Source organism: Bombus vancouverensis, chromosome 16, assembly GCF_051014615.1.
Source record: "Bombus vancouverensis nearcticus chromosome 16, iyBomVanc1_principal, whole genome shotgun sequence".
Classification (NCBI taxonomy): Eukaryota; Metazoa; Arthropoda; class Insecta; order Hymenoptera; family Apidae; genus Bombus; species Bombus vancouverensis.
In genome coordinates, this window is record NC_134926.1 from 6801089 (window position 1) to 6814271 (window position 13183).

At 36.2% G+C, this 13183-nt stretch overlaps 1 protein-coding gene and 1 long non-coding RNA gene across 4 annotated transcripts in view; both read left to right on the forward strand.

The window, feature by feature from the left end:
• Positions 1-235: 235 nt before the first annotated feature.
• Positions 236-10255, forward strand: LOC143303785 (uncharacterized). The gene is made up of 2 exons (XR_013060428.1): positions 236-614; positions 8471-10255. It is a non-coding gene; the product is annotated as an uncharacterized LOC143303785 (long non-coding RNA).
• Positions 10256-10899: 644 nt separating this feature from the next.
• Positions 10900-13183, forward strand: part of RhoGAP100F (Rho GTPase activating protein at 100F) — a 63297-nt gene continuing 61013 nt past the window's right edge. For all 3 annotated transcript variants that reach the window (XM_033329537.2, XM_076625406.1, XM_076625408.1), the window contains exon 1: positions 10900-11300. The gene's annotated coding sequence lies outside the window, so the exon portion shown is untranslated. The remainder of the gene's footprint in view (positions 11301-13183) is intronic.

Below are 13183 nucleotides of genomic sequence, written 5' to 3' on the forward strand. Positions count from 1 at the left end.
ATGCTCAAAATTTACCAAAACAGATTCATTTAAGTTAAGTTCCAATACATTTATTTAAACATGTTTGGATAAACGGAAGTAAAAGTTCTGAAAATGACCAAAATATAACTAATCTTTTTGGTAAATTTTGAATACTAAGTGGATTAAACTGTAAAGATAGAATTTAGAAAATGCTTTATTATCTTTCCAAAAACGAAGTTACTAAATCATTAAAATAATTTTCAAAGTGATTCGGTACTTGAGAGCTCTTTCATGAATTGAAATAAATTCAGAATTCTCAATTTGATGCATCCACCTATATCTGAGGTGATTCAAATTTTGGCGCCATTGCAACCAACAAGCCTCCAATCATTTCAAAGCATTTAACTGCTTTTAGTCGTTATACGACCGCGCACGCGAGAGTTCCGTGTTGAGTGTGATAAAATTCGTGTGATTTTTCGTAAAAAGTTGAAAAATATGCGTGATTGAAAAGGAGCGATTTGTAGAAAGTGTTAGCGATATGGAGAAGTCTTGGACTCTGAAGAAAGTAAAAGGGATAGCTTGGATGGAATTGCCGCCATGAAGAACATCATTGCGCAATATAAATACGTCAAGAATTACATGTGAATATGATGGTAAGTACTTTCCAATTTTCTTGATTATTTATAATTAAATGTTCGTGTTGATTATTTACGAATGTAACTCCGAATATAAAAGATTATTTAAATGCATACATATTATGGAAAATATTGAGGTAACATACAATTTAAGGTTATACAATTCATATTGCATAGCGTTGTGAGGCGCGAAAATTTTATTTGAATTGAATGAATAAAACTATATGATTATTTGTGGATTATAATATAAATTGATAAACATATTCAGTGTAAATAAATTATTTAATTCTATAATTAGATTTAGATATACGTATAAGAAATTTGTTGCGTCATTGAGTCATTTGAGTTATTAAGAGCTATTATCAAATGCTGTCAAAGTAACAATGTTTGCAATTGTCAAATATGGATTTGAATTTTTGAACTTTTTATTTTTATATATTATGTAATACTGTACAAAAAAGATTATGTAAAATTTTTAAGTAAATATATATGTTATTTAGAATTATTAAAGTAATAAGTAGGCATAGAAATAAGTCTCAGTTACTATTGAAATAGGAAACATATTTATTTATGTGACATTGTAATGAATACGATTTAAGATTTTTAAAGAAATTTTCTTGAATCTTTAATATAGTAATCAATACTTTGTTTTCTATAATTAATGTATGAAAACCATTTCATGCAAATGTTCCAACATTTAATTGGATATTCATTATTGCAAAAAATGAAAAAGAAAATGCAGTAAAAGAAGAAAATAAGGATATCTCAAACATTCTACATAAAAGAAAAGATTCATTAACCTAAGTAACTCTGTTAGAATTCAAACTGTATTTCTCTCCAGTGCAAGTATCGCGCATCCTAATTATTCTTCATTATTTCATTCTACTCAAACCAGAAGCTCAAAGAACACAGAGCATTCTCAACAAAGATATCTGTTTAGTTCAGCAATTAAAATATATATAAGATTAGTATCTCAAGCCAATCCTGTATCCTCTGGCGACAGAAAGTATAAGCAGACCATCATATTTATAGCATCATATAGTATTTACAGTCTAATTAATTAAGTCTAGGTGTATTAAATTACATGTTCTTTAGTAGTACTTTCATATGACTACTAAAATTTGATACTATGAAAATGAAATGTGTAGAAGCTGATAAAAGAAAACATTTCATTGGAACAATACCTTTTGTAGGCACTGTACAATTTGTCTGTGGAATAATTCACAAAGATATTTAGATTTTTGCTTGTTCTCATTAAAGTCCCATAGGGGATTTCCCAACATTGGGTACTCTGATCTATAAAAAAACAATGTCTTACTTTCTATCAATACTTTGCAATATTCTTAAGGAACTGGAAATCTTGATTCGTTAACTCATACTCATAGAAGAATACAGAATGTTCCAGTAATCACAAGTAGACTGCTATTTACCAGCTGTTAAATAACTTTCAAGGAAACACTTTCTCCGATGAGATTGCAGACTTTAAATGATTGTACATAAAAATCTAACGAACCAAAACTGAATTCTCCAAAGAATATTACTCAGGATTCAGAACAAAATAAAAATATATTCTCTTTTGTAGATTAAGATACGTCTAATAGGGGATCTCCTGCAGAATTTCTAATAGAAGATTTCTAATTTAATTGGTGCAAGGAGTTTCATCAGACCTGTCTCAGTGAAGCTCAATGAAAGCAAATAGGAAGTTGAATACCAAAGCAACCTAAGACTCTGACCAGGCAGAATCAACGTGGTTACGTGGTTCGAACGGCGAGAGCCGGTTAAAGAAGTGTGTTCTGATGAATGAACGAATGGATAAATGTCAGAGCGCCGGTAGGGGCGGTAAAAGAAGAGACGGACTTGCGCCCCTGCAGGTCCGAAGTCTGTTGGAGGGGGCGAAGAGGACGTAGGATGTAGAAGGGTGAGGGGTCGTTGGGTTAATTGCACCGCATCACAGAACGTAGTATTTCGTAGTACGTGATGGTGGGGATGTAATGCGTCCTCGATCGTCCTCGTCCTCGTCGACGGCGTCGTCGTCGCCGTCGTTATTCGTATGTAAGCTGCACGCTCGCCTGGATCGACGTATGCGTATCAGGGCCGTATCCACACAGGTGTTCCGTTCGAAAAGGATTACTAAAGGAAATATTCAATTTTCTATTCAACTTTGGTGTAACCTCGTTACTTTAAGTCTCTACTAGTATAGTGATTATAAAATTAATTTCAAAACAACTTTATTTCTTCTTTTTTGATATAAAAGAAAGTTACTTGAATCTTCTATTGATGAGTAGTGGCATAATAATTTGTATAAAAATTGTATTTCTACTTTCCAATTTTTATTTCTTAATGCGAATTGCAGAATGCAAATGAAAGTTAAGTCATCAAACGTAGAACAAATTATCGCAGTCGTCCATGATGCAACAGTGTCAGTTGAGGGTTAATAATATTATTACGCTAGAATTACCAGATCAAAATAACTTGAATCAGGTTTTTTATTTTTCCAATAGAGCACTATAAGGGAGGAACATAAGTTACATTCTCTGTCTTTTACAGAGAAACAGTTTTAAGATTCAGTATATTGTTAATCAATCCCATATTATCAAAAATGTGTTTCTACTATAATTTTCAATTAGTAGAAATAGATAAATATTTTTGGTGTTATTAATATTTTAGTTTTATTCGGATAGAAACACTTATTTTGGATATATTACATTAAATCCAATTAACTATCTGGAACATATCAAAGAGCTTGTTAGTTTTAGTGTTAATAACAAAATTAATTCAAAGTAAATAGATAGGAAAAAATATATCTAATGGATAAAATAGACTAATTAGAGATGGCTTCATAATAATTGAAACTTGATGAAATTCTATTTATATATTAGAATTTATGTCTTTTCACTTTTCTTCAGATGACGATAATAAGGTGTTAATGGATTTGGAAGTTTTAGGGTGTACCAAGGAGTGAGAATTTCTGAAAATATCGAAAGACTTAATCTGACGAATCCACGGGCAATTTAATCGCGTATAAAGTTTAAAATAACTTCTATACTTGAGTGTCTTGGAGATTTCTGAAGGAACCTGTAATCTTGATGAATTTAAGGAGCAGGCAATTTTCGCGAAGCTATTTCTGCTCTTGAGGGAAGCACAACTTTTGCTCCGTTTCGTCAGTCTTAAACAAACACTTATAGAAATTGTTTTATTTCTTTCTTAGTTAATTTATATAGATTAATTTAAATAATTTGTTTTAGAACATTTGAAGATTACAAGGGAAAACACATGTCTTCATCGTATCATGGTAATGCTATAATTTCATTGATCTTGATGTTATTCAGTGATTAAAAAGATATACTTTGATATAACATAGTTAAAGATAGGAAAAACCCATTTAGTTTAAAGGTGTAACTGATTAAAAATACCAAGTCCATAAAGATTTATGAAAAAATTAATTTACCATAATACTTTTAAAGAATCAATGTATTTGATGATCTCACTCATAATCAATTTTAATAAACTGACAAATTTGGTAATATACGAGAATTGTTAACAAGATATGAGGTATTAAAATTGCTCTCATATGAAAAACAAAAAGTATGACTTATCACAGCTTTCCCCTGTAGTTTTCTTTTATTAGAGGTGTCGCATTTAGGAGATGAATTTAACAGTGCCATATCAAACATTGGCGGAGCCCCGAGTCGCCAAATGGACGATAATACGAACCAATCGGCAGGACGCACTTGATGAACGTAATAATCGATCGGTTGAGACGTTTGACACACTTTTCTAGCCAGATAACGATTAATTTTCGTCGATGTAAATCTATACTAAGCGATGTGGCGAAGGCGTTTTCGTGGAAATGCACTGAAACTCTGTATTGTAATAAATAATCGATACCATTCGTTGTCTCTGATGTAGCTGTGGTTCAGATTAGAGAAGTACCTTTTCAACATATTGGGATCCTAGGGGAAAATATCTTCTTCTTTGATATTTTCTACGGTACATTCAAGTGAGTCGGTTAATAATTTCCAAGCAAAAATTATTTCAAAGTACCAAGATACTCGGAAAGAAAAATTCATTCTGAATGCTAACAATTTCAAACCAAACGCCACGCTAAAGCTCCAAGATACTTTAAATTTCAAAAGATCCAATATATTATATTATATATAGACAAATTGAAAATTTGCATAATTTTATGTACAATCAGGGCGAAGAGGAGAATTGATACGGTGTTGGTAGCTCGTGTGCGTGACGTGGAAAGCACACGCGAGCACACGCTCACGCTGCTCGCGTGTCAACTACCGTAACCCTCGAGTACATCGGGGGTTTCACGATGGACGGGGTCGCGGCTGAAAGGAAGGGGCTGAAAAAAGGTGTGAATGCCGGATGGCATTCATTCAAATGCCGTCCAATCACAGCATCGTACTCCAGGTCGAGCAGCAGGGCCGGCATGCATCGGGAATTATTAAGTCCTCGCGATTCCCTGTTGCGTTAACGAGCCAAATTAACTCAAACCGAGAAGAAAAACCGTCTGCGGGATAAACTGGATAAATATTGTATTAATTATCGCTGCATTGCGTATGCTGTTAGCCACGCCGAAGTGGATGTTCTAAGAAGGAGCTTCATGCTTATAAAATAGAAATTGAAGACTATTTTAAAGATTAGTTTGGGAAAAGGATGAGCAAATGTGGAGTAAAGACTATTGTATTTGAGCGAGATTTCAACAAATCAAATAAAACAGAAACTGGAATGGAAAGTCGTGGCATTAAATCAAGTAGATCTGCTGATTTCCTGTGGATCAATTTTGTATAGTTAATTGCATTGTAATTTTCGTTGAATAGTACAAATTGGTTTGGAAGTGTAAGCAAAGCAATGAACAGTATATCGAACGGTATTTGTTAGAATAAGGATATTTCTGATAAAATATAAACAAAAAGCAGAGCCAGAAATGTGCGGCTATATTTGAATAGCAAAGTGTGTGTTGCATTGAAGAAGATAAAAATGAAAATTGAAGATAAGAATAAGGTACCATTTAACTTTCACTGATCTTTTTGAACTTTTATCAGTTTTACTTAAAATAACTCTTCTAAATGGAACAAAAGCTTCTAGGAATAAATAGAATAAAGATATAATCTTTCCTAGATTCTGCAGTTTCAGTTAGACACCGCTCTGAAATTTATGAATCAAATAGAGAGGATCCGGCTCGACTTGCCGAGGCAACGTCTTTCTGCCGAGTGTTTTTGACACGAGGCGGTCTCTCCAATCGATCCAGGCTAGAATAGCCGAACCGGAAGTGGGACGTTTAGGCTCGATGGGAATGACAACGAAGAGAGAGCGACTTAACTTTGGATCACGACGGGGCCCTCTCGCTGTGAATCACTCGAACGAATTTCCTCGATAAGATAGCTAGCTCTCCTCCCAGCCGCCTATTCTTCCATGCGAGAATTACTTTCGTTCAACGAAGGAGAGGCGATTCTTCTACTTAAGAATTAATTGAAAGGGAAACGAATCGTCGACGTTGATCGAACGGGGATCTAGAAGACATCAGCTTCTTCCATGAACCATCCTGTTTCATCTCTTTCATAAGTTATTAAATAGATAAAAAAGAAGAACGTCAAGAGAAATTGCTATTATAATTTTGCTAGATTAATTTACGGTTATGTGTATTTCATTTGTTAGAATACTAGTAGGATTGTTCATACTTAAGATGTGGCCAAAATATTGGGTTCACACGTACTCGCGTAATTATTTTCGTGGTATAAGTTCGAAAGAAGAATTTCTTCTTTTGAAGAGATGTAACGGATTCTGTGAGAAAAATTAAACGATACTTATACTTTTGTTAAATTCTGCGATACTGCAACTGCACAGAACTTTTTAAACGCTATCTTAAAGAACTGAATATTTAAATCATGGAAATAAGTAAAAATATAGAAATTTAATGGTCGAGCTATTTAATTTTATTAATATGTTCAGATCTACTGAACGAAGATCGACTAGCCTTGATATTTCCAAAAGAACTGCTATAATCTCGTATATAATTAATTTCTTTAAAGAAATTCTAATTTAATCTAACGATGAAAAAATGTTTCGTTTAACTTTAATTTAATAATTGAAAATTACTGTGAATTAATATTAAAAGAACAATAAGAGAAGATAAATTCTCTCTAGCAAAGAGAATCTTATTAATTCCACTTAATATTTCTAAATAGATTTCAAGTATCAATTTGGACAATAACTCACTAGGTCACAATTGATGTGGTTAGAGGCATCACTGAAGCAGGATGAAGGTAGATCCCGTTTCACGTTCAGGTTTTCTGGTGTCTACGGTTGAAACTGATATACTCTGAGCTGAAAGACAAGTAACTTTCATCGATCTTGTTCGGTGATCCCGTCATCCCCCAGTGGCGAGGATCTCCCTCTCGTTTTTGCGTTTAATTGCTCGTCACGACGACGAGCGTCGAACCCGAATAAATTTGAAAGCTGTTCACGGGGAATTTTATTGAACGTCCGGCAGAAACTCTGCGACGATTCTCACCGTTATTAACGTATCCATTCTGGCCGCGTTTTACCCTCAAATTATAAGGAAATTAAGCAGTTGTTTCACTGAAATGGAAGAAAATATGTTGCAATCTGATAGAACAGTTTCCATCTCAACTAACATAACGTCAGAACAATTTTCATCCGAATCATTCTTACTGTTAAAAAAAAATCAATTTTCTAGAAAGAAGATTGTGACGAAGTTTAACTAAGTGTTACATCTGTTGGAGGTCACATTTTAAGAGAACAATTATTGTTATTGAGATATATATCGTTAAAATTGAATATTAATTGTAAATTATTATTATATAAATTATAGATAATTGTAGATCAAGAAGAGACTTGTGTATAATACGATGAAAATTTTGTTTAAAACGTTGAACCGTGCATCGAATAGAGATTAAAGTTATTCTTCCGTTTTTGGAAAGAGGGAGAACGTAGACAAAGGTGATTTTCGTTATGAGCTGCTCAGTGGTCGTGGCTGGCACAAACCACTAGATTCCTCTTCATGTTAAGGTTCTGTATATTTTCAGTGACTTCTGTCAGAGAGTAGTATGACAATTGGCAGCTGATTGCGATCTTGCACCCCTGTTGGGAGGGAGAGGAGAAAAAATTAGCGACGGAGGAGGCAATCAACGTGTCTGTGAAGTAGCGTGGCCCTAGGTTTTGCGGCTGTATCGACCTAATAGTCCGTAGTTCGCAGCAGCTCGTAAAATACGGCGATTACACGACGTGATTTCGAGGAAAACCATAATAGCCGACCCTGACCGTCGAGAAATCGTCCCATCGGAACGAACAGTTCAGTAGATCCACCCTTTGCAATTTATCGATGCTGCAATTCGGCTCTCCGACCTATCCAACTTACAGAAAGTGACGAATTTTCTAAAAGGTCCATATAAAACGTGTCTTGCTTGTCGAAATAATCAATTCATGGAAACATTAATAATTTACATCGGTGCATTTTGCAGATTTGAACGACATTTTTGTAAAGTGCGTAGATGAAGAATGGGAAGCTTTTTGCATTCTACTAATTTCTAATTCTAGTAACCTTGACAGACTACAATTATAGTATGATTATTATTGATCATTTCCCATAAAAAGTTGCAAGTGTATACTTTTGGAATATCAAAAAATGCAGGAAATGTTGTTCAAAGCTAGATAGATGATTATTTTCTGAATCGCTTATGCTAAATCTTTTGTTAGTTTATTATACTGTGAAAAAATTGCAGATCTCCAGATGTCGATATTGAAAATAAAAGACAAATAGTAAACTTTTCGCACCAAAGAGCCACAGGTGCAACAGTATCTCACAAAAACTCATTATAGAAAAATATCGTATGCTTCAGAAACTGCGAGGAAGAAATTTAAGAGGCATTCCATCGATCGCAGCATCCTGGAGAGCCTGGAAATACCGAGTACATCCGTTGGTGATAGAAAGCAGCGGACTAGGGGTGGGCTCTGCTTATCCTGGAGCCTCGATAAGCATCGTTTCGTATGAGGGACTATTTACAGCAAGGCAAGAAATTTAATAAAACTCGGAGAAGTCGTGGAAAACCGATGTAGCACTATGCATATGCTTCTCTGTCACTGTCGCCGTTCCTGTGGCCGGAAGAGTAGGAGAGAAGAAGAATTTCAACGTCTGCGTGCGGAGGGTTCGACAGCCTGAGAACTAGCAGAAGAAGCCAGGACTCGTCGTACAGTGGCACAGAATCAATTTACCAGCCGAATCTATATTTCAGTTTTTACGGGGACTTACTACGCCTTTGCTGTCTCCTGTCAACAACATTTTCTCAATCGTTCCCGTTAAATGTCATGAATACTATATTGTATTTATCAAATGGTATTTGTGCGGGAAGTAAATATTTAATTATTTTGGGAAGTGGTAAACCAGTTATGTCAAAGAATGTAGATGTAAATAGTAGGATTGCGTAGTAAAATTATTTGATAAATTATTAGGATGATTTTCTAAGTGCAGTTTGAATGATATGTAGGCTCATTAAATTATTATTTAATCAAAATAATTATCAATAGGCTGGGTATTTTTATGCATTTATAGGAAATTTAAAGCCATACAAATTTGTAAAATATTTAAAATAGGGTATTTTTTATGATATTTAATAAGTGAAACATAATTTATTCTATTATAAGTTATTCAAATACTTTTATGTGTCACTATGCACAAACCCAGTAACTCAGCATATTCTGTTGAAATATTTCGATAGATTTTATTAAAATATACTATCGTTATTTGTATTACGAACACGACTCGTGGCTCTCACGTTTGAACCATAATTTGCGGCACAAGCCAACCTCGATGTAAGACAATGGCTTAAATGTGTTAGCCGAGGAGATCCAGTTAGATTAATTGATATTCAATACTAAATGCGTTTCCGTGCCACCCCATGAAATAATTCGAAGAATCGTTCAACATCGAGAACCTTAATTTCGTATTTCCATTAATTACTAGAGAAAAAATCCGAAAATCATATATCATATCCCAATGCAGAAAGAACCTGCGTATGCCTTTGTTTGAACAGACAGAACTGAATCGTTCGAAAAAAACAAAGAATCCGCAGAAAGCATTCAAATAACCTGTTGCATCGAGTCAGGCGAAAAAAAATCAAAAAGCCGCTCGGTCAACTGAGATCCAGAAGAATCAATAAACCTATTAAGTTCAACGAAATAACCATAGTCCATAGTCAAAGGCGACTAATCTACGTTACGATATGTCTTCTTTTCTGTACCTGACCAAAACTTTGTTTATTTGTGTCTTAAGTTCACTTTCGTTTCTTCCATCCTTTAAAGAAGGAAATTTCAAGCGGGATGAAATAATGGGAAGGAAAGAAAACTAATTGCGATTAATCATCTGTGGAACGACTTCTTTCCATTGCCTAACTAAAATGTAATTTGTTAATTTACAAATCGATGACCATTGACTTCCATTTCTCAGAAATAAAAAGTCCAAATTAATATCAAAATAAAATTTGAAGAGATAATGAAGAAATGAAAAGTAGTTGCGAATAAGTGCCCATTTTTATTGACTTCCATTTTCTAGAAAATAAAATTCTAAGCAAAATAAAAGAAATAAATAAATAAAATGAGATTATTTTCCTACGGAACGCCTTAGAAAATTTCCGCACACAGATTCATTTTCATTAATTTCCATCTTGCAAAAGAGAAAAAGGCAAACGAAACTAATTGGAAGAGTAGACTACTAATTGCTTAGGAAATGCCCTCTTTCCAATATTTAACAAAAATCCTATATCTCAAGCCTGTCCACATTGATTACTAATCCCCAAAAAACGAAAACTTTCATTTGAATGAAATAAAAAAGAAAGGATAAAAGGAAAAAGGAGACTAATCTCGATTAATCGCCTACTAACAAAAGCCTTCTAATCAAAATTACGCTTTTCCATCCACAAGTCCATCTTCATTGACTCCTAATCTTCAAAAGAGAAGTTCCCAAACGAACCAAAGTAGAATAAAAGAAAACGAAATGAATAAAGAGAACTGAAAAGAAACTCAAAAACTGACTTCGGTCCGGCGGAAAAATTGATTCAGCGTAGTCTGGAGGGCCACGGCGAATACGCGAGAAGAAGAGCCGGGGGCGCGTGTGCGCAGTTCCCTCGACCAACATGTCCGCCCGGGTACTCTAGGTAGTCGTGGTTATGCGGCGCGGTGCGTTGCACACCGTCGTCAGGCGAATCCTCGGTTTTCCGTGCTGCGTACGTCCGCGAGACACGCGTGTCCCTTCTATGACCGGCTAAAGGGCCAGGATCGCTGAGTCGTCGCCTCCTGGTGATTGTGGCTGGCTCTGGTACGAGTTCACCAAGGGTAGTGCACGAGGTTCCGAGCAGCTGCGGGGAGGCTGGAGCCGCGACACGGACAGTCAGAGTGCTGCTCGAGAGTGGAGAATCGCGGGAGAGCCAGGGAGAGACAGGGAGAGACAGAGGCTTACTGGAGGTGAAACACAAGCGGGCAAGAGAGGGAGAAGCTTGAGGCAGGCGCGCGTATTGATTCCCGCGTGGCGTTTATACGGTGAGGTGAGAAAGCTGCAACCGGAAGACTTGTGCCCGCTTCCTTCTTGTTCGCTGAAAAAGTCGAAGGAAAGGCGGACTGGGCCAACCACATTGAGTTCCTGGCTCTGAAGCTGCTCGTCCTTCGGTTACTAGAAAGGTACGTTGCACCAATGGACAAACCGGACGGACTCTGGCTGGTCACTTTGATTCATTCAGTAGAGAGCTGTTTAAGAGAGAGAGTCGGCAACACGCGCGTCTTCCTTGAGGAGAGAGAGAGGAAAGAGGGTAGTCAGTGTTTATGTGTACGTGTGGCTGTATGTTAGTACGAGTCGAGGGAGGGTCGGTTGAAGGCACTCTCGAAAAAGGGTATATCGATCCGCTGGTCCGGGACCATTGGCTCTGGCACGCCACCACGAAATCGTGCTTCACCCGACCCTTCTTCCCTTTCTTCACCCTTTCTTCGCCGTGTTTCTATGTTCTTTCCACTCGTTCTATACTACTGTACGGTATCTCTATTACCTACTTTTCTTATTTATTCTTTATACTCTTCTTTTATATCTGTTCTTGCTCGTTCAGTATATATTTTGTGTTTTATCTCTTTTCGAGGTTAGCGAGTATATGTTTTATTATTTTGCTTCCTCTTTTATGACTTTAGATGAAGGGTACGTAGTTGGTTGCTGTCATTATTCAAAGGATAGTGGCAGGTGTTACTTGATTGATGTAAGGAACACAGTGAGCAAGATCCTGGCTGCTGCGATGCTCTTGTTACTCTCGCCCTTAAACGTATCCCTTATCGATCCAGGCCCCGCTACATTGCCGTACGATCCGAAATTGCGCTCCACGAGCTTCTTCTGCGTCCATTGCCACCTTATCGACCCTACTGGCATCTATTTTTCACAGTCGGAATCGCTTCGTTTTGTTCCTCACCGTACCACTTCTTAATATTCTGCGTCTTTAACTACTTTAACTACACATATTGTTTCAATTAATTGGACGATCGCCTGTTTTCAGCCGAAATCTGCATGTAGAACGTGTTGGAAGATTATCGCGACATTTTAAAGAAGAGAAGAGAGCGATAGCGTTTTTGGAGGCTACTTTTTATATCGTGACTTCTAACCGGCTATTACACGAGGAAAATCCATAATTAGAATAACGACACCCTTAGGGCGAGACGCGGGGGAGCGTATAAATAGCTTTACTATCCTCCTTCTATAACTTTCTTTGAAGATAATGGGATCGTTAAACCGGTACACCTATCTCCGCTCTAAGAAGAATATAAAAATTCCAACGCTACTTGTGCTGGATGCAGAACCGAACTTCCACAATATTCTTCGCCTTCTTTCTTTCTTCTTCTTGTTGAAGAGAAGAAGAAATTCCAAGATGGTGCACAATTGTAGTATCTTCCCCCAAGTGGTTTGTCTTAGTTGGCCAGTCAGGCTTGGTCTGTCCGTTTCTATATTTTCATTTGCTAGTTTTGTGCTTCTTCATTGCCACTGGAGGCTCTCCTTGTCTCTTCTGTATCGATAGAACATGAAACGGAAAGCGGAATCGAGGAACGAAGTTCAGGAGAACCAGTTGAATGTCGCTGATTCTTTGCTCGAGTATAATAGCATCGACTGTAGCTTGTAACAACTCTGGTGCATATCAGCACTCAAAACAATGTTTTATTACATGAAGAATTTCTTGAGAATTGTATAGTCATTAAGAAATATATTCATATTTGATGATATATATATTTTCTTTTTCTGAGAGAGCTTTCTTCTTTTCACAGTTTTGACTTGTTTGATGAAAGAAACTACGTTTATGTGGAATGACCGTAAACGTGTATTCATTCTGAAGCAGAGTTCCGCATCGTGCCTTTGTTTATTCATGTCGCTGCACTCTGGCTCAAAATAAATAATGAATGAAGCAAGTAACGATAAAGGGGGAACTGTATGCGAAGAAGTTCCAAATATCATCCCGCGCAACTCTTAAATGATATTAAACTTTGAGTAGAAGATTGTCTCAAGATCATTTTGTACAAAGCACGTAAAATTTTTA